At 43.5% G+C, this 27498-nt stretch overlaps 1 long non-coding RNA gene across 1 annotated transcript; it reads right to left on the bottom strand.

Annotated features, from left to right (window-relative positions):
- Positions 1-426: 426 nt before the first annotated feature.
- Positions 427-20291, bottom strand: LOC143273783 (uncharacterized). Its single transcript, XR_013051962.1, has 3 exons — positions 20197-20291; positions 16087-16312; positions 427-627 (listed from the first exon to the last, which is right to left on the bottom strand). It is a non-coding gene; the product is annotated as an uncharacterized LOC143273783 (long non-coding RNA).
- Between the last annotated feature and the right edge of the window lie 7207 nt (positions 20292-27498).

The raw sequence follows: 27498 nt of genomic DNA, 5'->3' as shown, positions 1-27498 counted from the left end.
GTGCAAACTACACAGTAACACGCGCGTGACGGAGCCATGACTGGCAAGAGCCCAACCTCCACAGCCTGCAGGGACCTTGACAGCCCTGGTGCCAGACGCTGCCACAGCTGTCATGAAGGGGGCAGTCGTGCACAGAGGTCACGGCCTTGGGAACAACTCGTATGTTTCCTCTGGACAAACTGGACGCTCGGGAGATGAAATGGCTCATATGGGTGAGGACTGTGTTCGAACAGCCGGGCAAGCAGCTTCCTTTGTGTACATCTCATTCCCCTCAGAGTGCACAACGTGCCCACAGTACCAACCAGAGAGGCTCTCGGTGGGGAAATGCAGATTCCAAAGAAAGACCTCAAATGTGATAACAGATAAGCTACCTACACTGCGCAGAGGGGCTGGCGGGCTAGGGATTTTGCACGTTCGTACACATGTTAGAGACAATAGGAACACAGCTCTCCACGCAGACAGCCATTGCTTTCACTGTGATTTCTTCAGCTGCACTTCTATCGGAAGTATTGAATTTAAAGCGCTTCCTCATTGTGGCAAAGACATTTTAGAGTTGTCATTGGATAATTAAGATTTCTGCTTTCCAAACAAATTTGGTGTTTTCTGTGTTGGCCGACAGGATAAACACTAAAAACGGAAAAACAGTGAGGTGCGTGCTAAGTAGATAAAAATCTCCATTTTGTTTAAAAGTAACTGCACTAAATAACAAATGTTGTGTGGTTGGTTCTCCTCTTATGCTGACTTCTGCTCTGCGAGACCAAACAACCCTGGCTTTGCTCTGGCTGCTATAAAACTCATTGACATGGGTCTAGTCCAAAAGTCTAAAAAGCAAGCCCTTAAGATTTTCTTCTCCAGCCCATAGATCTCCTAAGTCACTTACTCTTCCCCAAGTGTAGTTACAGTTCTCCGTGTGTGTGTGTGTGTGTGTGTGTGTGTGTGTGTGTGTGTGTGTGTGTTCAAGTGTGTGCATGTGTGTGTGCCCATGTGTGTGCGAGCGTGCGTGTGTCCGTGTGTGTATATGCATGTGTGGGAGTATGTATGTGTCCATGGGTGTATGCATATGTGCATGCATGTGTGGGAGTGTGGGGGGAGTGTGTGTGCTTGTGTGTGTGTGTGTGTGTGTGTGTGTGTGTGTGTGTGTGTGTGTGGCATCTGACTATATAATAATGAGCTAAGCTTAATTACATCATTAAGCAGAAGGCTGTAGGACTCCTGCTGCCTGTGGGGACTGATTAGAATTTTACAATACTATTTTCACTTATTAAACTCTGAACTGAATAAATAAATTCCATTAAAAACGTGCATGTGATGCATTTGTCTTTGCCTTTGCTTCTGGCACATACCTAATCCTACCAGTCAGAGTGTGGGCAGCCTTTCTCTGCCGTGGTGACACACAGGTATTTTGAGTTGAATGTCTTCTCTATTTTGCATGTTTCACATCTCCCCATAACATTATTCCAGCTCCCCCAAATTGTTAGTTACTGTAAATGGCTACCACATGTAGAACAGGTTTGAGATTTTGTTTCCATTTTTATACATTATGTCAAGGTGACATTTATGGCCCTAATCAGCATCATCCCAGTCTGAGGAAGGCAGAGAGCCGGCTGGCTCTGGTCTGGGTTACTCTTAGCAGAGCTATAAGAGGAAATGAGAACTTTAAAGTCTGGTTTGGGTCCTGAAAAGCCAAAATCATAACATCAGGCCCTCCTGGCATTCCTGTTCAGTCGGATGACCTCTTGTTCATGTAAGCAAGGTTATAAAATTGTCTCTACCCTTCTAATTAAAGACTTCAGCAGGAATTTTAAGCTACTTAGAGAGTCAGGGTCAGGTTTGCGGCAGCCTGGGCCACCCAGGGAAAAGACAGCTGTGTCACATTCGAAGCTGTCCCATCCCTGTCTGCAAGAAACACTCCAGTCTTGAAAACTTGTCTAGACCACGTCACTCCTACATGATTCTGCCATAGAGGGTGAGCAGAGGTCGGTGTGTGGGCTGGGATTTAAGAGTGTCCTACATGAAAAGGCTTCCCTATAAGGACCACTCCTATCCCAAAGTCGTTACAGTCAGCAACTGCTCTTGTAGGTCAAGTGTGGACCTGAGTCAGTTCACACAGGGCTCTCTATGCACAATGCACACACAGCATACCAAAGATATTCTGCCTGGGGTCTCGGGATGTCCAGGGCAGTCTTGATTAGACCAAGACTCTTTACAGAAGCTGTATCTCCCTATTTATTTATTTTTTGTTATTTATTTTGGCAGTGCTGGGATGGAACCCAGGTCATGTGCAGACTACCCAAGCCTGGTATTGCTTTCTTATTGACATGCTCTCCCTAGCAATGCCTAGCGCCAGGACCCCAGGCCTCCAGGCTGCCTGTGCAACAGCCTGCCTACCTGCGTTCTCCCCAATAGAACTGCTTCCACGTTGGGGTCTCTCCCTTCTTCTTAGTCAGAAATAACCTACATGTGCTTATGACCCTGCTAAATAAATTGCTAACAGTTCTGTTTTGAGATAAAATATGGTCTTGGCTAAACTACATTAGGACTTTATAACCACAAAATATTGGGTTTTTGAGAATAAATTTATTTCCTAGAGAATTTTAAAATTCTGCCTTAACGTTTTGCTCAGATTGTATTCAAATGGTCATTATCTCTTCCAAGTATCTACAGCTTTCTAGGTGACCACCACAGGGTAATACTAGGGTAGGATAAAAGTTGTGCCAAATAAAGTATAATAAAACTATCTCTCTGCCACACGGTTACACACTGCGGATCCGCCCTCCATGTCTCATCTGAGCCACCTGGGCTGGTACAGTGTCATCCCCAGGCACAGGCTCTGCCAGGAGACACCTGTGGAGGGCCAGTCAAGGAGAACGTTCTGTGAAAGTGTAACACGTGATTAAGATCAATTCAAGTGTGCTCACACACTGTTTAAAAGGCAGAGACCCCACAGCCAGTTTCAAAAGAAAAGAAGACAACATGTGGCTTCGTAAGAATTGATGGATACAAAAAAGAAACCGGTAATCGCTGAAAATCCCCAAGACAAGAATGAACTTCTACATCTGACAAAGTAACTCGTCACCAGGAACAAGGGGGTGATTCCACTTTGATCATGGGAACAACAGAGCAGAGAATACAGTTATCGTGAACACAAACACACCCAATGGTACAGAGCAGAGAATACAGTCATCATGAACACAAACACACCCAACGGTGCACAGCCATGTGTAGAGAAGTGGACCATTGGGACTCATAGCTCAAAGCCTGGCGGAATGGTGCACACTTGTGATTCCAGCACTCAGCCTTGAGGAAGGAGGGTCATGAGTTCAAGGACAGCCTTGACTACAGAGTAAGACCCTGAAGAGAGACAAAGAGAGTGAAAAGTAGGGGAAAGACCCAAACCATACCTTAAATTTCTCCTTTTCTCTTACAGTTCTGCTAAGAGTAACCCAGCCCTCTATCACTTTTCACAGTCCCCTTCTAGTCCAGGGACTCTACCCACACTCACACTCACCCACAAATATATACATACATAAATAACAAGCTAGGTTATACACAGGAAAGAAAATATGTGATACTAATCTTCCTGAGTCTGGAATACCTCACATATAAATGCCAGATTCACCCAGTTTTCTATAAATTTCATTTTCTATATGGCTGAATAAAATTCCATCATGTGGACAGACAACATTTTCATTATCCAATCATTATCAGTGATTGAAATCTAGGATAATTCCATTTGCTTGCTACTGTGACTATAATAGCAATGAACATCAATGTACAAGTGTCTCTGTGGTAGTATAGAGTCCCTTGGGCATGTGCCCAGATGTGCTAACAATACATGCATGACCCACGTACATGGCCCAGATGTAAGTGTTCTTATCAGTGGTCCTTGTTTGACTCCACTCCTGCTTATGTTTCTCAAGTGCTTCCCCAGTTAGTCTCATACATCCAAGTCCATTTTGGTCCATTTTGACCTGAACTAACATACAGAAAATGAGAACTAGACAGATTAGTGAACAATGTTACTGGAAAAATAGCTTCCATGAAGAAAATTATAATTACAACCTTCTCCAATCTCATTACTGTGACACTCCAATGGGGTAAAAATTAAGAAAAGTGTGAATAGAAAACTGAAAGATGGTAATGATATCATCTAAGGGGTGGTGAAAACCCCTTAAACAAAACCCCAAGCGTGCAAAGAAGCAAAGGTACTAACTTGAGAATGCTGGAATTGAGGGTTCAACCAAGGGCACTTCATTGTGGCAGAGTATTGCAGACATATTCTCTCCTGTGTCTAAACCAAACAAAATTCCTGTATTTCAGGCAGAAATAGAGCCATCTGGGTAAACACATTTCTCGGTCTTTCTTATGGTGTAATATGGCCCTGTGTCTACTTTCACCACACACATGCACACACACACACACACACACACACACACACACACACACACAGTAACAAGGTAGGATACACACTTGCTTCCAGGATGTTACTTGAAAAAGAAAAAAAAAAACCTTGTTCCTTGCTCAGCCATCACTAAGGTAGGACTTCCCTGTAAAAACCAGTCATCTTCCAAATGAGGCAGACATCAAGGGCAATGTGAAACCTCTAATCACAGACTAGGAGAACCTACTGACGGTGTATTAAATCAAAATGGTAGAAAGATACAAGTCATCGGAAAACAAAAAAACTTTAGGTAGGCAGATATATGAGAAAATGAGATAAAAACAGACAAAAGTTATTAGCATGCTGTAAGTTACTTGTCTAATCGCTGTTAGAACAAATCTGACAGAAAGAGTGTAAAGAGGACAAGGCTGATCTGGCTTCTGGTCTGAGGGGCTACAATTCATCGTATTGAGGAAGACATGGCAGCTGGTTTCGGTCTGTTTGTGGCAGCATTTTATGGCACAACTCCCTCACATCCTTACAGGTCAGGAAACAGTCTGGCTTAGAAAAACAGCCTGACTATAACACTGAAGGCCCATCAAGAAATCTATTCCTTTCAGAAGGACCCCTGTTTTAGTTAGGGTTTCTATTGCTGTGAAGAGACACCATGGCAACTCCTATATTGGAAAAACATTTAATTGGGGTGGCTTACATTTTCAGAGGTTTAGTCCATTATCATCATGGTGTGACATGGTGGTGTGCAGACAGATACAGTGCTGGATAGGTAGCTGAGGGTCCTACATCTTGATGCAACAGCAACAGGAAGTGGTCTGAGACACTGGGTGTGGCTTGAGCATAAAGCCACCTCCACAGTGACCTACTTTCTCCAACAAGACCATACCTTCCAATGATGCCACTCCCTTTGGGGGCCATTTTCTTTCAATGGCCTTTCTCCTAAAGGTTCCATGGCTCCTAAAACTGCACAATCAGCTGTGGAACAAGCAATCAAACATGATAACCTGTGGAAGATGTTTCACGGTTAAACCCAACACTCCAACTCTTACCCCACGGCATCATGACCATCCCACAACATAAAATCCATCCAGTTCAACTTCAAGAGTTTCCGAACAGTCCCAGCATTGTTCAAAAGCCCAGGGGCTCTGAGAATCAAGGCTCTAAGATCTGAGATCTTAGCTGCTAGCCCAGTAAAATCAAGAAACTTCTTGTAGATAATCCTTCCTATATGGTATGACACAGTGGAGGGACTGGGGCACAGGAAGCAAGACAAACACCAAACCCCACAGTTCTGCGTCCGTCTTGTGGGCGTTTCTCGGCATCGCCTGAGTTCCGCTGGGCCTGGGCAGCGCCACCCACAGCGCTTCTCCCTGCAGCACCCATGCGCTCTGTCTTTCATTAGCAGACCTCTCACGTTCCTGCAACCCCAACGCGCAGGGGTCTCTATGACAAACTTTGGACTCATAGTCAACACTTCACAGAGCCTTTCAGGGCCTCTTCAGGGAGTGTGACCCTGTCACACACCACCTTCTGGGATGGTAGCTCCAACAGTCAACTTGACAAAACCTAGAATTGCCCTGAAAGAGCCTCAGTGAGGGACCACTAAGATCAAGTTGGCTGTGTGGGATTGTCTGACCTTTATTAATTTATGTGGAATGACCCAGTCAACTGAAAGTGGCTTCATTTTCTGGGCAGGAGATCCAAGCCTGAGTAAAAATGGAGAAATCCATCTAAGCACTAGCAAGAAAAGAAACATATATACATTCTCTGCTCTTGACCGTGAGTGCCCTGACTTCTTGCAACTATGGACCATAACTACTAATTATAATCTGAAATAAATCCTTCCTTCCCTAAATTGCTCTTTGTCAGGGTATTTTATCACAGCAACAGAAGTGAAAAAAGAACACCTTCCTTTGGTGGCTAGTCACTGGAACCTTGGTACAAGCCTTCCTTACATTCTGAAGCCTGTAAAAGCAGCACCCAGCACCATGCGGATGATGCCAAGCTCTGTTGCCAGCTCAGAATATAATGCATAACCTTTTATCACAACTGCAGCCTCCAAGTACCCAAACAGATGAACCTTCCCCCTGCAGTCCTCTTAGAGCCTGCTAACAGAGGCCCTGTCTCCCCAGGCACTGTCTTTTATCATTCCTCTTTTAAATTAAGTATACCTATAACACTCTGGAGCCTTAGTAGGGCTTTTACCCTGCTGGCTCCATTTATATTGTCCCGTGTGAAGGGAAGGTGTCTCTGTAATGTAATGGTTTGTATCTCTTCACAGTCACCTCTGCTTGGTCAGCAGCCACATTAACAGCAAGATTTTCATTTTCAGCTGTTTGTCCAGAGCCACAGACACCTTGTCCTCAACTTTTATGTTTTTTTTTCACATCTTCCTGTTCCTCATTTTGCTCAGAATTCTCACTGTAAAGCTGGCTAAAGGCAGCCAGCAATGACCATGCTACAGCCCAGATGCTAAGCTATCTTCAAATTTCCTCCACCAATCAAATTAGTCTATTTATTTTTTAATGTCATCTCACTCAAATTTTTAGGACATGGGCGGAACTTAAGCATAATCTTTGCCAGAATACAACACAAGTGACCTTTAGCCTAATCTTCAAGGCATTCTCCTTCTCTGGAAGCCTCAGAGTCTGGTATCGTGGTCTGCAGGTCTATTGACATCTGGTATTCCAAGCTCCCCCAGGAATGACCCTAAGCTTAGCGTCTGGCACGCTGAGGTGTCTCTAGTCAGCAGCTCCAAACTCCTTGCCTTCCTCTTGCAACCCATTTCCAAAGGCCCATGGACAGGCCAGCAGCGGCCCCACTTCTCACTCCACTTTTCCGTATCATTTACTGTGTTCACTATGACAAGGTATCCAACAAGAGCAACTTGAGGAAGGAAGGCTTTGTTCTTTCTGGCTCTTAGTGTAATTGGCTGGAGCCACAAGGCAGAGGAGTACCACGGCAGAGCCTGCCGCGTAGACAGTGGGAGCTTCTGGCACAGCTGGCTCACCCATGGCAGGTCAGAAGCAGTAAGCCCAGGCCAGAAGGAGCCAGGCTACTACTGTTAAGGCGTCACCCCAGTGACCCACTCCTTCCAGAAAGGCCCCACCTCCTGAATGTTTCATAACTTCCCTGAAGATCACTACCAGCTAAAAACCAAGTGTTCAAACACATGGGTATGTGACGCACATACGAAGAAATCTGAAAGACTTTAAAATCATTAGAGGATGATAAATATATTAGTCATTGGAAGGAAAAGTAAAAGGATAACTTGCCCCTTATACCCACCAAGCTGGCCAATATAGAATAAAGCCAAGAATGTAAGGCTAGAGAGGCATCATAGCCCTCTAGGTGGAAATGTGGACACAGCCGTCCAATCTGGCAGACACTAAGTTAGGTATGCACATACCCTTTGGCCTTGTGGTCTGATACCTTGGCAGATATCCCAAAGAAACTCCTATCAGGCCCAAAAGGGGTAAGACTGCTGGGTTGTTCTTGGCAGTGGGGAAATGGAGAGTCTACAGTTTGGGGTCACTGTCTTGGTTAAGGTTTTATTGCTGTGAGGAGACACTATGACCACATCAACTCTTATAAAGGAAAACATTAAACTGGGGCCGGCTTACAGTTCAGAGATTTAATCCATTATCATCATGGCAGGAAGCATGGCCGCAGCCCACCCCCCAGTGACACACTTCCTCCACCAAGGCCACACCCCAGTAATGTCATTCCCTATGAGTCTATGTAGGCCATTTTCATTCAGCCCACCACAGTCACTGATTAGGTGATGAGTCAAATGTGGGTATTTGTGTAGTTTTTACTTGAAAGCATGGTATCTCTAAGGCCTACAACCTGAGGAACCTCCCAAGGTCCTGTGTTCTCCTGCAGGGACCAAGCAAGTGTTTATTATTATCCTTATTTAAAACAAACAAACAACAACAACAAAAAACCCCGGAAACTAAGAACTGATCTTTGCTTTAGGTGAAGAACCTCTACTCAAGTGAGTGGGCATAAAATTAGACAGCTGGGCTGGAGAGACGTCTCAGTGGGTGAGAAGGCACCTGCTGCCGGGCCGGCAGTGGGAGTTCAATCTACTCACATGGTGGAAGAAAACAACTGACTCCAGCAGCTGCCCTCTGACCTGTACATATGTGCCAAAGCATATGCGCGCGCGCGCACACACACACACACACACGCACGCACGCACGCACGCACGCTCACACACACGCTCACACACACGCTCACGCTCACACACACACACACACACACACACGCACACGCACACATACACACATACACACACACTAAATAAATAAATAAATAAATAAATAAATAAATAAATAAATAAAGTTTAAAAGTAAGGAATTACGGTAACAAAATATGTATATGTATGGAAATGAAGACTGTGCTCATTTTGAAGGTACAGAAGCTTGGGATTTTCCTTTATTTCCTCCACTCACAGCTAGCTTCAGGATGTCTAACCAGCACAGCCCAGGGGATGGCCACGTCAGAACTGTGCTAGCTCTGGCTCTTTTGGTTCCCACACTCTGCCTGGGCCAGCTGCCTGTCCATGTTCATACAGACTACAGAGCCCCCAATCCTCTCCCAGAGTCTTCCTTTCTTCCCCCTCCCTAAACCTGGGGAAGCGGGGTGACAAAGGTGTGTACCCCTTGGTTGCAGGCTGAGGAAGCAGCAGTGCATCATGGGGGCTTCCACCCAGCCCCACCCTAGCATCAGGTGAGGCCTGGCACCAGTTGCCCAGGTAGTAAACTGCACAGCAGGCTGTGGGAATGGGAGGCAGACTCCCCGGTCCCTTCTCCAGATGCCTTCTCCTTATCGGCCTTAATCCTCACAGGGTTCAAAGAAAATTGCTTGATGGGGAAATAAACTGGCAATAATGTGACTTCCCTCCTGGCCTCCCAACGCCGCTGACACACTGGCCTGGAGTGCGGTCTTCCTCCGGGACCTTGTAGACTCAACTACTCCTGACTATGTCCCTGGGGTGTGAACGAACCGAATCAGAAACTTCAGACTGAGTTTGTTAACTACAAAGAGAACAAGAAGAAACACAAACACAGAACAGACAAGGAATGTGCATTATTCATCTGATAGAGTGAACATGGCTTTAGAACAGGCCTGTTCTAAGAAAGCCCTGGGACTGACCACTCCACATCTAGCCCAGCCCATTCCCATCCTAAAAACTCTCTCCAAAAATATTTTTAAATAATTTAAGACAAACTGGTTTCTCTCAGCATACCCTGTGTCTTCACAAAGACTAACACAAGTAATTGAATCATGATCAAGGAAACACTGACTTCCTTTAAGAGAGAAGGGAGCTACAAGGTAGCTTAGCAGGTAAAGGGACCTGCCACCAAGTCTGATGACCTGAGTTCAGTTCTAGGACCCACAAAACTCCTGTACATTGTTCACACACACACACACACACACACACACACACACACTCAAAACAAATATAACATATGTATATATACACACACACATATTTAAAGACAAAAAGACATTTTAGTTTTAGTTTTATAGACTTATCATATAGGATATCTATATAATAATTAAGTGCAAAAGTATTTCATTCATATATAAGGAAATAAACCACATGGTAACAAAGCCATTCTCTAGTAGTGGAAATGTGCTGGAAAGTATTTTTGTCATAGAAAGTATTTTCCAAGATGAACCACAAAGCCCCATAAAGAGTGAAGACGTTTATGTTGATAACTACGGTGAATCTGCAGGTTTATTTTGTCCATTAGGCTAGTGATCATAAGATAAGACCATGACTTCTTTGCTTTTTGCACCAAGTGTACAGCAACATCGTGTACTAACAATGGTCCAGGAAACGTATTGAGCATGGACCTTGGAGTCTCCTTTTGGCTATAATGTAAAGAGCACAAATGCTGAAAAGTTTATTGTCCAACACTCTGCATTAAAAATGTGTGTTCCCAGCATCCCCTAAAGCAGTCAAGTGAGTCTGGCAGCATCAGGCTCCTCTGTAGAGAACGGACTATGCTGGAGCCTTACCTAAATGTTTTCATCCTTGATTTCTCTTGCAAGAATGACCTCCTTGCCCACGAGGAACTGTGTTTCATTTTCTTCTGTATGTTAGGGCTTGCTAATTGCACTCATATTTCTTCCTAACACAGTTGCCTCACCTGTAACTAAGACAGACATTTTGTCTCAGACAAGACAGAGTTCTGCTAACTAATTTTAAGTTCTTTTAGGCTTGGAAACCTCTGAGCCTGGCTGTCTCAGAACGGTGTATATTTTTAAGCAAAAGAGAAACTAGAAATGGTTGCCACCATTTGATTTGGTTGGGTCACCAAACCAAAAACTCACCAGTGATTTGATTTCATAAAATAAAGAATGTCTTATATATAAAGAAATTCTTCAACTGAACAAAATGAGCAATAAATTTGGTTGCTCCTCATTGCTCTGAGGAACATTAAAAATCATCACTGGGAAACCCCCTGAATCAGAGATCAGGAGCATTTTCAATTCTTAATAAATATTTCCCTCCCAAGTTTTCAGATCCTTTAAATATTTCAATGAATTCTTAGATGTGATAATATATCTAAAATGTAAAAACAACTTTGAACTAAGCATTTTTTTTTGTGCTGCTTTTTAACAGCTACAAAGGTCAAGCAAAAACTGCTGTAAAGTGCCATTTATTCTCTTGAATTTAGAAATTTTTTTTCTTTTCTTGTGCTCTTTACATTACAGCCCAAAGGAGGCTCCGTGATCATGCTTGATATGTGTCCTCAGCCCTCGTTAGGACACAGGATGGTACTGTACACTTGATAGGAGGCTCCGAGGTCTATGCTTGATATGAATCCCGTGCCGTTGTTAAGACACACAGTGTTACTGTCCACTTGGTGAGAACAGCAGAAAGTGATGGCCTTAGTTTATGATCACTAGCCTAATGGACAAAATAAACCCACAGACTCACCGTAGTTATCAACATAAACGTCTTCACTCTTCACGCAGCTTTCTGGTTCATCTTGGAACATACTTTCTATGAATCGATGAAAAAAAAAGTTTACAATTTTAAAAAAATTCCTGGTGAAGTTCCTTTCTTAATAGATGTTGCTCTTATGTGTATTTTAAGCAGGAGTAGTTTAGAATCTTGCTGTTACCTGGGTGCAAACAAAAGGTTACATAGAATTAATGAGCCGTTCAAACTTGACCCCGGCAAAACAATCAGTGTAAGACGTTATAAGGAAGTATTTATTATGTTAAAACAAAGGACATGACTTTGATAGCTGTTGGGTCTAAAACGCAGTATTTGACTTTCAAAGCAGGCAAATCAGCACCACCAAACAGAGGACTGGAGCAACAAAGGATGGCGAAGTTACAAAGTCTCCACTAATCAATGACGAATTTAGTACTTGTTGCTACAATTACAAAGATAATAGTTCCTTTATGTCAGTGCCTTCGGTTGTGCAGCTGTAAGAGAGCTTTGAAATTCAGCATTTCAAGGAATAGAAATTAATAGGAGGTCATTTCTACCAGAGAAATTTTAGGGGCCCATCCTCTCTAATCATCATTAAAAACTAAATCCGTAGGAGAAGAGGCACTTTACTGATTGTCAAGTGGAAGCTATTATTCATTTGATGAAGCTCTTGGCACCGTGCCATTGATTCTGCCTGCAGCCTGCCGCTGCTTCTCCTTCATCTCCCGCAATCAGGGTTCTTTCTGCCTGCCAGGAGCTATTTATAGAGCGGGGGGGGGGGGGGGGGGGGCAAAGCTGCTATGTTCTCTGTCTTGAAAAACAACTTTCAAACTTTGTAAGTACAAATCTGTTTTTTCTTGTCACCAGATTGTGTGTGCTTTTCCCGTCAGCATAGAAGGTACGGGACACTGATTTGCAGACCAGGGCCCTTCCTGACGCAGACAGCAGACTTGCTGGAGTCATGGCTACAGGCCCACAGCCTCAGGTTCCCCAGGATTAATATCAGCAAAACCGTACAGCGTCTTAAGTTCACAGTGCAGTCCCGTCTTCTCAATACTTACCTGTCAGTTTCCATTCTTTATCAAAAACAACTGAGAGATGCCCCCAGCTCACTTACACTTAACATGGACAAGAACATTCGGTAAAAACATTCAGAAAACAAACAAACAAAAAACCCTCAAAACACAAATATAATGTTCATGGACTTAAATATTTAAGGACTGGCTCAAATGGAATCAAGAGTTAGATTATCGAATCATATTCTCCCTGCAGTTACCGAAGAATTTAGATTTTCATAACTGACTGAATTGATTGGTCAGTTAGAATGAGACCATACTCAATTACTCTGCATTTAGATGTGGACATGGTGTTTGTGGGATCATATACAAATATTTTCGGTACCTTGAGTTGCATTTGTGAATTTATCTTAAAGTCTAAACTCTTCAGAATTGTTATTCAAGGGATCTTTCTGGCTTTTCAGTTAAAATGCTTTATGCTCAAAATAATATACAGTGAAAATAAAAATAAAAGAACATGCACTTATATTTTTTAAGGACAATAGTAACATTCTGCCTCCTAAAATTTAATAAAGGAATTTATTTTTCAGAAAACAAGAGAGAGTATCCTTTAAAATATATTAAACTGTCAAAATTTCCTAGCTATGAGTTTCCTGATGTTGCTTCTCTACAAAAAGTTACTTAATTGTCTTGCCAAATGTTGTTTTAGCAAAATGCTTTTTAAGTAGTTGTAGAAGGTCTGTAGTAAATGTTTGGTTACCAAGTGAACATTGAGGATTCTCTTAGTTGTTAAAAAACGGTAAAAGATCAGCCAGAAGAGTCACTACAGAATAACTTGAGTTAACAGAGTGCAAGCAGAACGGGGATCCTGGTTTTGACAAGAGAATGTCATTATTGTTGTTCAGATGAGGTCTCACTGTGCTGCCCGGTCTGAGTCCGACAGCTCAGGATCAGCCCCCAGCAGCTAGTGCACACCCTTGCTGTTGCTGGAAGAGACAGGAGCCTACGTTGTAGAGTCCCTTTTGGAGCAGGAGATTTTCAGGGCCCCAATTTACAGCAGAGACCAAGAAGTTAATGCTTACAAGTGAGTCTGTCCTGCCTTTTCTCCTAAAACCTATACGCCTACCAGCAAGATGCTGGGAGAACCCAAAAGTTAGTGAAAGGCTCTTTGGGGCACAGCTCTCCATTGTTAATAAAATTGAGTACCCTGGGTCCAGCTATTTCAGACAGTTGCAAAGCCCATTTGAATAGCCCAAAGATATTATATGGCACTTTCAGAAAATTCCTCTTTCTCTTTTTCTCAAGAACTTTCTCCATGGTTTCCTATTACACACAATGAAGGAATTGATGCATGTTTATAGATACTTACAATTTTATATCTATATGACTATATAAAATTTACTAAAAATTTATAAAATTTATTAACTCAACTGATTAACTATGGTTCACAATGTTAGGTGATGGAGCTAATAACTACCTCAAATATACTTCACTTACAAATATTTATTGAATATTTATTATATACCTAGTACTATTCTGTGTCTGTGTTACTATATACATCCAGGGGATAAAAACAAATGAATCGTGCACAGTCCTGCCTCTATCAACTTTCTAACACCCAGGAGGCTCCGCTGTGGCGCAGAAGCAAGCACCACACTCAGTCTTGTGTTCCCAGCACATTCAGCACCCAAACTGGAGGGCACAGTTGCAGACTACTACAGTTCCTGAGCACTCACCACCACCACAGGTACCACGCTCTGTGATGACTTCTCAGCCTTACTCCCATCTAAACTTCATCATCAAAACAAAACACCCATCAAGGACTACAGAGACATCTTGGTGCTTTAAGAGCCCTGGCCTGTTGTTCTTCCAGAGGACCAGGGTTCAATTCCCAGCTCATAGCCACTGTAATTCCAGTTCTACAGATCCAATGCCGTCTCCTAGCCTGGGCAGGCATTATATGTATGGTGCACAGACATACATGCAGGCAAAACACCCATACACACAAAATAAAAATAAGTCACTTTTTAAAACTTTTTTCTTTTTTAATATCACTACCATACTAGTAAAGAAATGGCTGTTTGGGTGTGAGGGCACAGAGATGGCACATTTGTGCCACCAACTGGCACACCAAACCCTAGACACCAACATGACTAAGATTGAGTAATAAACACCCATCATGAAGTTTCAGTGGTTTGATAGTTATCCTTCTTCCTGGGGACATGAATAAACCTCACACAACAACAGAACTCTAGTTAACTAGCTTTCTGGGCATCAGAGATAAAGAGAGAGAGAGTAAAAGTAACAAAGGCCATGATAGACTAGAGGATGAGGATGAGGTGCCATGCGAGGTCTCGCTGCTCCTGCTCTCCACCAGGCTTTGTCTTGAGAATCTCCCCCAGACACGAGTCAACATCGTTAAGCCGTATTGAAAACTAGAATCTAACGTCATTGGCAATGCAACAGCAAGTAATCTCTCCCTCACGCCACACCTGAGCTGAGACTGAGAAGGGTTCCTCAGCATAGACAGGTTTTCCCTCTTCCCCATGCATGCCGGCATTGCTTTCTCAAAGGGGATAAAGAGAAATTTTTATTTTGATTTGGAACATTTATGGTCTCAGAGTTATAATCGGGTAAACTCCAATCAGAGTTGCTCACAGCAGTTGAAAAACTCTAAATACCTTCCTGTCAGTGGCACTTTGGGCATGATGTTAGGGAACATTCCTGATCATCTGGAGAACTACGGTAAGTTCCCTGTGGGTGATGACACCAGTGATAAACTGAGTCCCTGACACTCACACCGGGTCCTCTGGATTCTGCTTGGAAAGTGTCCCAAGCAAATCTGAAAGAGTGACTCTTCATTCCTCAGTCCTCGATCTCAAAGACCCTTCACAGATGTGAGTGTGAGACACTCTGTGAACTGACAATAGGAAAAAAGTGAATTTCAAGTGTGATTTTCCTATTTTACCAGAGTACGAAACCATATTGTATAGAACAAAGTAATTCCCGGGTTCATCAAGTATCCTTCAAAAGGAAAAGTGACCAAAATCCATCAGACTCCATGCCTTGTCGTTTACTTTAGATATAATACTTTCTTTTATTAAATAAAAACAACACATTACTCTCTAGCTAGCATGTAGCATGGAAAAGTAATATTACTGAAGTGCCTCCAACTGTCACATGCCTCCTGTTTTCATAACCATCATCTTTTTATGTATTTCTCTTTTTTGTCTTGTTTGTTGAGACAGGGTCTTTATAGTCCAAGATGGCCTCAAACTTATGGCAATTCTCCTGCCTCAGCCTCCTGAGTGCTGCCTCACCCTCCTGAGTGCTGGGACTACAGATGTTTGCCACCACATCTGACATAAATATCATCTTATTTCTTTTTCAGATGCTCCAATAAGAGAATTATTATTAATTCCCTTTTACAAAGAAGGAAACATAAGAGACATCAACTAACTTGCTATATAGTACATAGACAGAAAACATCAGACTATAGAGCTAGACCAAAGCCCGAGTGTGTGTGTGTGAGTGTGTGTGTGTGTGTGTGTGTGTGTGTGTGTGTGTGTGTGTGTGTGTGTGTGTTGCTTGGCATCAAACCCAGGGCCAAGCTTCATCTCCAGCTCACAGGCATTTTTTTTCTTTAAAGTACAGGCTCTTTCTTTCAATATGTCAAATCACCAAAAGAAAATACTTCAACTACAAAAGCAAACCTTGCATTCGGGTAGAGAATCTCTCTTCTCCCCGGGGATGGCTGTGCGTTTCTGTGCAATCACTGTTGTCCTTTCCTCTGAGAGAGAAACGACAGCTGAGCCCTCGCACCAATGGCCTCCATGCTAGGTGTTTCTTTTACCAAGGTCTGGGAAGGACTTTTTCATTCTAAGGAGACGCTGTGTGTCTTCCTTTCTTGTGCTTTAGCTTGACTTACATTTGTCAGATCTATCAAAAGGAAAAAGAACAGGTCAGATAAACCAGAACAAAGAGCCCTGTAGACACTCAGCCAAAACCGGGTCGTCCCGTAGCTGTCCACCAGGGAGGACATGAAAAGTGAGTTTTCTTTCCATCAGCCTCCTGGAAGGGGACGAATACAGTTGGTTCTTCCGGAAAGTTGTCTAGAAAGGGCAGCAAGACCTCTGCTTCTGCCCATCCACGGGGAGGGTGCCACCTGAAACGGCACCAAACAGTCCTGCAGCTGTTAGACACCTTAGACTGTGGAGGTCGGTCTTGGGGGACAGAGATGCAAACCACACCAGCACTTTAACCCCTCCATCCACCTGCTGATCGATACTGCACACACAACATTGATTAGTGATCAGGGTTCAGAGCTAAACACCGCTGTGTGTGCCTCTCAGAAAGATAAAGTGACATAGAGGGAAAGGGGGGCTCACTTTCCAACTACTAGAGAACGCTTCCCATTGAGCGCGTGGTGAGGCTGCTGCAGCCCTGGCCTCGGAGCTCTTCTGGTCCTGATCAGATCTGAACGTTGGTGCTGAGACACTGCCGGGGAAGAGGCCTGCCTATCAACATGGTTATCAGACCCAGGACTCACTGCTTTCATGCTACCTGTTACCCACCAGTAACGTGCCTGCTTTCCTTACCCTAAAGTAAACTTTATAAAGGGATTTCCTGCCCAACAGGAGACATTTTGAATAGTGTTGGTCCTTTACATAGGCAAATGCTTATGATATTAATTTTGAAATGTAGCAAATGTTCACATGTCCCTAAAGCTTCCTTTCCCGCACGTATAACTGAACTGAAACCGAGCAATTCATCAATAATGGCATCTCTTTGGTCTGAGATGTATGTTAAGGGTTCATACAAATGCGTGCCTTTTTCTTAAGGGCAGAGTTTAGGGAAATTGGCAGAATTTGTATTTCAGAATGAGAAAAGAGAACACTTTGGAACATCCTACAGGAGAAAAATCAGATCCGTCAATACCAATGAAAGAAATAAAATTCACAATAGAATTGAAAGTCAGAAAACATAACCATTCTAACATAATAACATGATTAATTTAGCCACTTTATGTCGGTCGATGAAATGACCTAGGAAAAGCTCTCTCAATGCCTTGAGAAAACCATACAGCTACACATCTCGGTGCCTCAGCATATCTTGGCTGAAAGTCCCAATAGTTCATTTTTCTCAATCATTTTCTTTGAAGAATCCAAAAGAAAACTTTCCCACGTGCTACTCAGAAGCCAGTCTAGTCTGTGAGGACTCTTATTCTAACCAAAATTAGACCTGTGCCTCCTAAGCATCTGCTTCATGAGTTTTAATGGGCGTTCTTCAGACACTTAAGAAAAGATTAATAAACTATCTCCAAATCCTGTGTGTAACATCTAAGGAACAAACAGACTGCCACCTGTCTAGGATTTGAGCTTCATGGCCATGCTCACTATATCAAAGCATCCAGGGACACAGGCGTTCTGGGGATGAGGACAAGAACAAGAGGTTTGCACATTCCACGTAAGACACAGAAATCATGATACAAAAAAAGAAAGGATCAAGCCCTCTTTGTTCATTTACAGTTCCAAAGACCTCAGCGAAGGGAGCCTAGACTTACTGCTTCCTAGAAAAGGCCATGTGAAAGGAAATTTAAGGAGAAGGAACATTTCATGGGGTTTTGTGTGTTAATAGGAATTGTCTGCAAGGTGCTTTGAGATTCAGAGATTAAAGAAAACTGGGAGGCCCTCTACAGTGTTGGCACCTCCAACTGCTCTGAGAAGAGAAGTAACTTTCTCAGCTGTTGGCAAGGAATTCCTTCCACATTTATTGTTTCCTTGTCCCAGCTACACAGAGAAGAGCAGTAACACTGTGTTTAAGCGGAGCCTTAAATATCACAGAGGAGCATGTATGTAATTTTATCGATTTTTACATATCTGTGGGAAGTTGTTTTCCTATTAAAATATGTGGGGTGAGAGATTTTACAAAAAGAAGAACAAAAGAAAAGAAAAAATAAAAACCCTGTCTTCGCACTGCCCGTCAACACCACCTTCCTGAGTCAGCTTAGATTTACAGGTCCCATGACGAGACAGACACGGTCACCTTTGCTGACTTCACCAGGAAGATGTCCTGGTAACGCAGCTACACTGTGTGGTGACAGACACTGTCACCTTTGCTGGCTTCACAAGGAAGATGTCCTGGTAATGCAGCTACACTGTGTGGTGACAGACACTGTCACCTTTGCTGGCTTCACCAGGAAGATGTCCTGGTAACGCAGCTACACTGTGTGGTGACAGACACTGTCACCTTTGCTGGCTTCACCAGGAAGATGTCCTGGTAATGCAGCTACACTGTGTGGTGACAGACACTGTCACCTTTGCTGGCTTCACCAGGAAGATGTCCTGGTAACGCAGCTACACTGTGTGGTGACAGACACTGTCACCTTTGCTGGCTTCACCAGGAAGATGTCCTGGTAACGCAGCTACACTGTGTGGTGACAGACACTGTCACCTTTGCTGGCTTCACAAGAAAGATGTCCTGGTAATGCAGCTACACTGTGTGGTGACAGACACTGTCACCTTTGCTGGCTTCACCAGGAAGATGTCCTGGTAACGCAGCTACACTGTGTGGTGGTGTGATTAAGGCGAGTTACGATGACCTCCTCAAGGCTAGCCCTCCTAGAGTGTGAATCAAGTCTGTTATTACAGGATGCTGCCTGCAAAGGGAGGACAGTCTGATGCACTCACTGGAGAGATGCTTCAGAGGTAAGTGGTTCTGAAAAGCACCACCAACATGGTTTTTCTTTTAATTATGTCTTTTATTTTTTTGAGACTTATAATATAATGACATTATTTCTCCCTCTTCTCTCCAAACCCTCCCATCACCCATACCTTTGTTCTCTTTCAAATTCATGGCTGCTTTTTCTCATTAATTGTTATGTGTATACATTCTTAAATACATAACACATTTTAAAAAGCATACTAGGTGACTAAAAATAAGCCAAGTTTGAAAATCACTGCTTTCTCGTCCCACAGTGGATTCTCAGTAGCTGCAGGAAGAGCAAGGTTACTCAACCGAAAGAATTCACCTGAAGATAAATTATAAAGCACAAGCAAAAATAGAAGATGAACAGATCCATCTGCAACCCAGGAGACCCCTGAGCAGCTCACCTGGTGCAGGTTACCCCCAGGAAGCAGTCCTCAGACCTAGCAAGCACTCTCAACCCTGAAAGTCCTGAGGCAGCTGATCTGATTGGCAATGCCCAACAAAGCAGCCAGACAGGCCTGTCCATCTTCTTTAGTGCCAAGAGGCAGCCAGTGAGGTTAAAGAGATGATTCCAGGGGGTTAAGAGCACCTGCTGCTCTTAAAGGACCCAGGTTCAATTCCCATCACCCACATGGTAGCTTACAACCTTCTTTAACTCCAGTTCCAGAGGATCTGACACCCTCCTCCTGCCTCTGAGGACACAAGGCATACATATGGTCCACAGACACGCATGCAGGCAAAACATAAAATAAAAATGGGTTGGGCTTGCCTTTCAGCTGCAGCCAAGAACCCTGTTCTGAGAAGCTCCACTGACTGAGGCTCCTAGAAACAGGCAGACACAGAGTCATCTTATCTCCATGAACAGCCGGGAGGTCTCGTCTACGGCCAGACCCCAGAGGGGGGCACGCCGCCTCCGTGCCCCTGGAGGTCTCCTCTAGGGTCAGACCCCGGACGGGGGCACGCCGCCTCTGGCCTCTGTGCCTTGTGTGGAGCCACTGCTGCGGCCCGGGGCCAAGGCTCCGGCCCGGGGGAGCTCTCCCTCCTTTCGATCAGACCATGCCACACCAAAGGGACCCAACTCAGTCTCTGAAAACTAATGGGCACGCCACACTCACAGCTGAGAGCAACATGTCCAGATCCAACAATGAAGCCGCCTCACCCAGAAGAGCTGCATCTCAGCTTGTCTGCAGCTTGGTTACCCTCATCCCCAGGGAGCACTGCAGGATTGATCCTTCTCTGACCTCACTATAGGGTTCACTATTCACTGACCTCACTATAGGGTTCACTATTCATTGACCTCACTATAGGGTTCACTATTTGCTGACCTCACTATAGGGTTCACTATTTGCTGACCTCACTATAGGGTTCACTATTCACTGACCTCACTATAGGGTTCACTATTCGCTGACCTCACTATAGGGTTCATTATTCACTGACCTCACTATAGGGTTCACTATTCGCTGACCTCACTATAGGGTTCACTATTCACTGACCTCACTATAGGATTCACCCTTCTCTATTATAGGGTTGACCTGGTACCAAAGACAGCAGAGCTCAGGATGCATTGCCAAGAGAAAGACTTTTATAATGAGGTCTTTGTTGCAGGTTGCTTTCTGTTATTGAGATAATCACCATGACCAACAGCAGCTCAGGGAGGATACTCAGGTTTATTTGGCTTACCTGTCCCTCTTACAGTTTTTCACTAAGGGGAGGCAGGGCAGGAACTCAAGCAGGACAGGAACCTGGAGGTAGAAATAGAAGCGGAAACCACCGAGGATTTCTGCTCTGGCTTGCTTCTCATGGCTTGCTCATTCTGCTTTTTGATAAACCCAGGAGCACATGTATAGGCATGGCACTGCCCATCACAGGCTAGACCTCCACATCAATCATTAATCCAGAGAATGTCACACAGCCTTGCCCACAGGCCGAAATGATGGGGACATCTTCTCAGTAGAGGTTCTGTCTTCCCAGACAACCCTGGCTTATGTCAAGGTGACAAAAGCCAGATGTTGTGTAAAGGCTCACAGTCCCCACACTTGGGAAGAAGAGCTAGTGGATCAGAGAGTCAGGATCATCGCTGGCTAAATACCAAGTCTGAGGCCAGCTGGGGTACACAAAGATCCTGTCTCAAATAATAATAGTAATAGTAATAATAATAATAATAATAATAATAATTTAAATTCATATAGAAGTCTCCAGAAATAGCCCAAGTCACATAAAGAAGAGTAATTAAAATAGAAAAAAATCCTTTAAGATGCATGACACATCAGAAAGGGAACGAACTCTTGCTTTTCTGGGCTCTATAAGGAGAAAAAAATGGGAAAGGAATAAAAAATATAGAACAAAGTAAATGTTGAAACATTTCCTATCTTGAGATGCACAAGGACATCCATGACAGATGCTCAGAAGACAGATGATGAGTCAACCATAAAGACTCTCTCTGCAGCTGACCAAAGTGCAAATTGCAACACAGAAACACACACACAGTCACACACACACACACACACAAAACATAGAGATAGAAACACAACATGACTGCCTGACATGATCATAACTTCTCAGTGAATGAACCCATAGACACTGAGGTGTGTAAGTTTCCAGATGAAGAATTCAGAAGTTTCTGTAAAAAGTAAAATAAAGTAAATGACTTTAAAAAAGACACAAGCAAACAGATAAACAAAGTAAGGGAATCAATGCCGGGAGCCTAAGAAGAGAGTCAGAAACAATGAGAAAGTTGTGAGGGAACAGATGTTTTCAAAAAATTCAGAAGTGTCGGAAATTACAATCTCAGTGATTCAAAAACATGGTAGCAAACGTTGTCAATAGACTAAACCCAGAGAAGAAAGATTAGCAGGGTGGAGGAGAAGACTAAGGAAACACTCCACTCAAACATCAATGAAGAAAAACTGTATGCCCAGAACATCTAAGAACTCTGGGATATAACCAAGAAATCCAACCAAAATATCTTCGGTATAAAAAGAGCTACGATGAATAATAATAATAATAAAGTCATGAAAGTCTATTTGGTGAAATTATAGCAGCAAATGTCCCAGATCTAGGTGAAGAAGTAGACATCCAGCTATTTAGAACTAGAACCAGATGACCAGAAACTTCTCCACAACACATTATAAACAAGATGCTAAATGTACAAAACAAAGAAGCAGTGTGGGAAGCTGTAGGAGAAAGCGCCAACCCACAAAGGCAACACATGAGAATGGCGTCAGATCCCTCATTAGTGACTCTCAAGGCCAGGAGAGCACAGAAGGAAATACTGTAAGTCTGAAAGTAAATGGCTGGTAACAAAAATGGCTGTCCAAGAGTCAGCCTTTAAAACGGAGGGAGAAATAGTCCTAATTCAAAACAAACACAAACTAAGCAACTTGTGACCATCAAGAGGGCAGTACAGAAGTTATTAAAGGAATCAAAAGCAAAGAAGGAATAAATACGGTCTCAAATAAAAGTGTGGGAAAACATAAATTCTATAAAAGGAATAAGAGAGAACTAAGAAAACCATGTGAGACATGACAAACCAGCTCACACTAGATGGAAAGGGCAGACAACACTCAACCCGCCAAGAAAGCAACCAACTCTCGAAGTTCAACCCAAGAGAAAAGCTGCAAATGTCACACAAGCAATGGGAACTGGAGAGCTTGCAGGCAATAACATGGCCAAAGTGATGGGGGGAGGAGGCCATTAAAAAGAAGAAAAAAGATCCTGATGTTGTCTTACTCAGGGTTCCAATTGCTGTGATAAAGCACCGTGACAGAAAGCGGCTTGCAGAGCAAAGGGTATATTTAGCTCCCAGACTCTGGGTCACAGGCCACTGAAGGAAGTCAGGGCAGGAACTCACACAGGCAGGAAGCTGGAGGCAGGAGCTGATGCAGAGGCCATGGACGAGTGCTGTTTACTGGCTTGCTCTACCTGCTTTCTTATAGAACCCAGGACCACCAGCCCAGAGATGGTACCACCCACAATGGGCTGGGCACTCCCCCACCAATCACTGAAAATGCCTTGTCATGCAGGCTTGCTTATAGCCCAATCTTAAAGAAGGCATTTTCTTAATTGAGTGTCTCTCCTCTCAGATGACTTTAGCTTGTGTCAAGTTGACAAAAACTAGCCAGCACAGATAAAAATACAAAATAATATAAAACTTTAATAACACAAATTAGCTAACCCAGTTGAAGGCAATAGAAAAAAAGTAAATTAGTACAAGGCAGACAAAATAGATAAAACCTATCACCATAAAAAATATACAGTTCATACTTATCAGTAATTGCACAAGATACAAATGAATACAAAAATTAAAAAAGATTGCCAGATATAAAAAAATTAATAACTGTGTGCTGAATACAAAAGAAACAATGCTAATTACAAAAAAAAGTGCTGTTGATATAAGTTCTATGGAAAGGTGAGAACATCCCCTGCAGGCTCTGCCCAAAGGAGACCTGGAGCGCCTATGTTAATACTAGAAAAAAAAATTAGGTGCATGGAAATTCACAGAGGGGAAAAAACATTTCACAGTGATAAAAGGCTCAACCCATCTTTTTAGGAGATTAAAAACAATTAAATTTATATATATCTAATAATATTGTGCCATGTCATATAGAAAAATGGACAAAACCAGATAAAAGCATACTGAGTAAGAATGTAGACTTACCAAGAGATTCTAATGGGCCACACTTGGACGAGTGGGCATCGTTTCTACCCACACTCCAGCAATACTACAGACTCCTGGGTGGTGATTCTCCTGTAAGCAGAAGACAAAGATTTAAACTGAGGAATTAACTACTTCAGGGAGAAATAGGCCTTGGTTCTGTGGAAAGTGGCTAGCGGAAGCCCAAAGAAGAAGGGATAATCCAATGGGCAGTGTACCATGTGTTACCAGAGCCTGAGCCAGATTCCAGTGAGCAGCAGATGGGTTATGTGTGGTGGGGTTAACCACAGCTGAAGCAAACACAGTGCTCTTAACCTTCCAACCCCTCCAGGGTTAGAGACCCCAACAGGAAGGCTGAGGTTTTCTTTTGAGACCCTGTGTGTAAACAGAGAGAGACTAGATCTCACTGGACTGTGGTCTGAAAAATCTGTATTACAGATGGAAACAGGGAAGGCAGGATCCAACGAAATATTTCTTCTGACCCAAGAGATACCTGAAACTTAAAACCCTGCAGTTCCAAATCCTCTCTCCCGGGGTGGTTCATGGCGCATCATTTCCTCCTCCTCCACTGCTCACTGGTTTGTTTTCCTTTTAGTCACTTAATGACCACTATTTGTAGGCTATAGGATTTATATCAAGACTAAGGAAGGAGGTAGGAAAGAGGTTTGGATAGTCTCACAGCAGAATAAAGAGCCGAAGTAAAGTGGAGTAATAAACAATCAGAATAAGACAGAGAAATCCCCAGTGGGCAGGGTGATCGAGTCATGAAGTTCTTCACCACAGAAAAGTGATAGAAACCAGATACTAGTGTGTTCCATTAACACTGAGAACTTAGATGCTCATAACTTATTTTTGGAAGAATTCTTTTGACAGTGAGCTGGACTCACACCAGTGACCCTGAGAATCAAGGACTGTGGCGTATTGTTTGGAAATCTATGGGTATGGGGCTAGACAGATCTTGAAATGTTGTGTCAGTCATGTGGAATCTTGGATGGACTCTTCTTGTGGGTAGAGAATTAAAGTTCAAGCTGGACTTGGATGAGAAGAAATTGGCTGGAATTTTTTACCCTGGAGCCAAGAGAAGAACTCCAGACAGGCCCATCTCTGATGTGCGGGTCAACAATAAAAATCTGAGAGTTTCGGTGTGTCTCTACATGTGAAAGACACAAGACATGGCGTTGCTTGAGCAAACACGGTAGATTGACATCTACATGCTATGGTCTCATGTATCGCCTCATACATTCTGTCCCTTTCTTCTCTACCCTAGAGACCTTCCTGCTTCAGTCCAAAGCTGAGAGCCACGCAGGTCTGAATTCCTTCAAAGCATCTGTGCACCTCCTTCCTCGTCTCTGCTTACAAAGGAAAGGGTATCCAGCATGGCTGAAGGGCCAGCTCGGATAAGGAGAACGAGAGCAGGTGGAGCCGTCTATGCATCCATCTGCTTACTGACAAACAGGCAGGGACAGCACGCCAATGCAAGCATCTGGATCATACGCAGACTCAACACTTTTCGTATGCAGATTTTATGTATTCTTGGTGCTAAAACAGATATGTTATTAACCCCATTTACAGATGAAATCATCAAGGTCCAAGTGATAAGGAATTTGTCTTAGGTTACTTGAGTTTATTAAGTGTCGTGGCTAGATCTGGGACTTCTGATGAGATCAAAAGTGCTTTGGTTTAATGGGTGCAGAGGATGAAGAAGGTAACAGCAGAGGATTGCTGCCTCTGTGAGTCTCTCTTAGTTGGAAACTAAAGGCAGGGACTGGAATGATGGCTCAGCATTAAGAGAGCTCACCACACAAGTATGAGGGCCTAAGTTTAGACCTCAGTATCCAAGTAAAGACTGGGCACGTCCACACATGTCTGTGACTCCAGGGCTGCTGGAGACAGACGGGAAAATGACGGGCTCACTGGCCACCAGCCAAGCTTCAGGTTCAATGAAAGACCGTGGTACCATGGGAATTAGGTAGAGAATGATAGTGACACAGAACATCTGTGCCCTCCCCCAGCCCACGTGCATGCTCACAAGCACACATACTCCCCTACACACACACACACACACACACACACACACACACACACACACACACACACGTGCATAGACTATATACATGTACACCACATTCACATGCACACATGAAATAATAACAACAATAACAATAACAAGCAAAGGCAGACACGGAGTTAACTAAGTTCCACAGACAGTAAGTGACGTGAACTCAGACAGAAAGACCACCAGGGACTGAGGAATCACAGGAAGCAGCAAACATGGAGGCAGACTCAAAAAATTAAGAGGACTCAGGCAGAAAAGGGGGAAAGGCTTTTCTGACAGGATAGAGCATGTGAATGATAACAAGAGAGACTGTAAGTACAGTATTTACTGGGGCCACTCCTTTAAATGAAATAAAACAGTAAAAGAACTCCGGGCCTCTGCAGGCTGACTCCTGAATCTGAGACGTTACCCCGGCTCTTATCAGCCTTTAACATAGTAAGCAGTTAACTGCCCTATACTTCAGCTTCTTCATCTGCAAATCCAGAACAATATAACCTATTCAGGGGTTTCTCCTAGGACTAAATGACTTTACAGAGGACTTGGGTTAGTGCCTATGCCCATGGAAGCCAAGTGAATTAAATAAGATTCTGAAAAGACTGTAAATATCCCAGGCATGGTCCTAAGCACATCGTATTGTTTGGTTTGATCATCATCATCCTGTCTGGGATTATACAGGAGCCCTGGGTTACCAGACAGAAAGAACTAAAGGGGTTAAGTCTCTTACAACACACAGCTGGTCATCTGCAAAACTAGTTTCAAACATGAATGAAGAGCCAGAGCTCTTAACCAGGATGCTATGCATGCTGGGTACAGGAGGTAGTGGGGAAGGAAAGAGAAGTAGGTGGTGGTAGGAGAAGCAGAAGGCTTTGAGCCCTCAGTTGAGACAGTCAGACATGCACTCTAAGGCACAAGAAGCAGGCTCCAGGGCAGTGATGCCGGTTAGGAACTCATCTGGCCACAGTAGTCTACATGGACTTCAGGGCTCTCGCTAACAGACCGTCAAGTAGATACAATCACAACCTGAATCAACTTGCAGAAAATGGACCAATTTTTTTTCCCAGACTATGAACTTTTTCTTAAAGACTAATCTACTCTGACGGCATTTAGCCTCTAAATCATAATTAATGACAGCTTCAATACCAATTAACCAAAAGAAAAGTCCACGTGTCTATTTGTTGATCCCCTAGGTCCACTCAAGTCATCTACACCTGGAAGGTGTTTAGCGACTGGAACTTGACGTGGACCACGCACATATTCCTCTCAATTTAACAGTCCGACTCATCCCAACGCTGCTGCTGGAGAAAAACCACAGACATCGCTGTTTCTACTGTAGATTCATCATTCTCACCCTCTGCGGGGCCTGAAACGCTGCCCAGCAACTTCTCCCAGCAACGCCAAGCAAATATCTCCCCTGGGTCCTTCACGGAACGTTACAGATCTTCCCCACCCCGTCACTCTCAGCACACACCTCCACTCACGGATGACCTTTCCCGCGGTTTGCCAATGATATAAATTTAAATCCAATACTGAAAGAATTTCTCAGCTCCTCACTTAGCACGATCAAACCCCATCTGTAAACCCTCTTACCCTTATGTCTTTCCTCCCTGGATCAGTAAAAGGCACCTTTTCATGTCCACACTTCCTCTTTGCTTCTGAACTCTAGATCACACTACCAGCCAGTTCCACTCATTTCTAATTGTCGCCCCA

This window comes from Peromyscus maniculatus, chromosome 6, assembly GCF_049852395.1.
Source record: "Peromyscus maniculatus bairdii isolate BWxNUB_F1_BW_parent chromosome 6, HU_Pman_BW_mat_3.1, whole genome shotgun sequence".
Classification (NCBI taxonomy): domain Eukaryota; kingdom Metazoa; phylum Chordata; class Mammalia; order Rodentia; family Cricetidae; genus Peromyscus; species Peromyscus maniculatus.
Note: the sequence above shows the minus strand (reverse complement) of the source record. Positions and strands in the feature narration are given on the sequence as shown.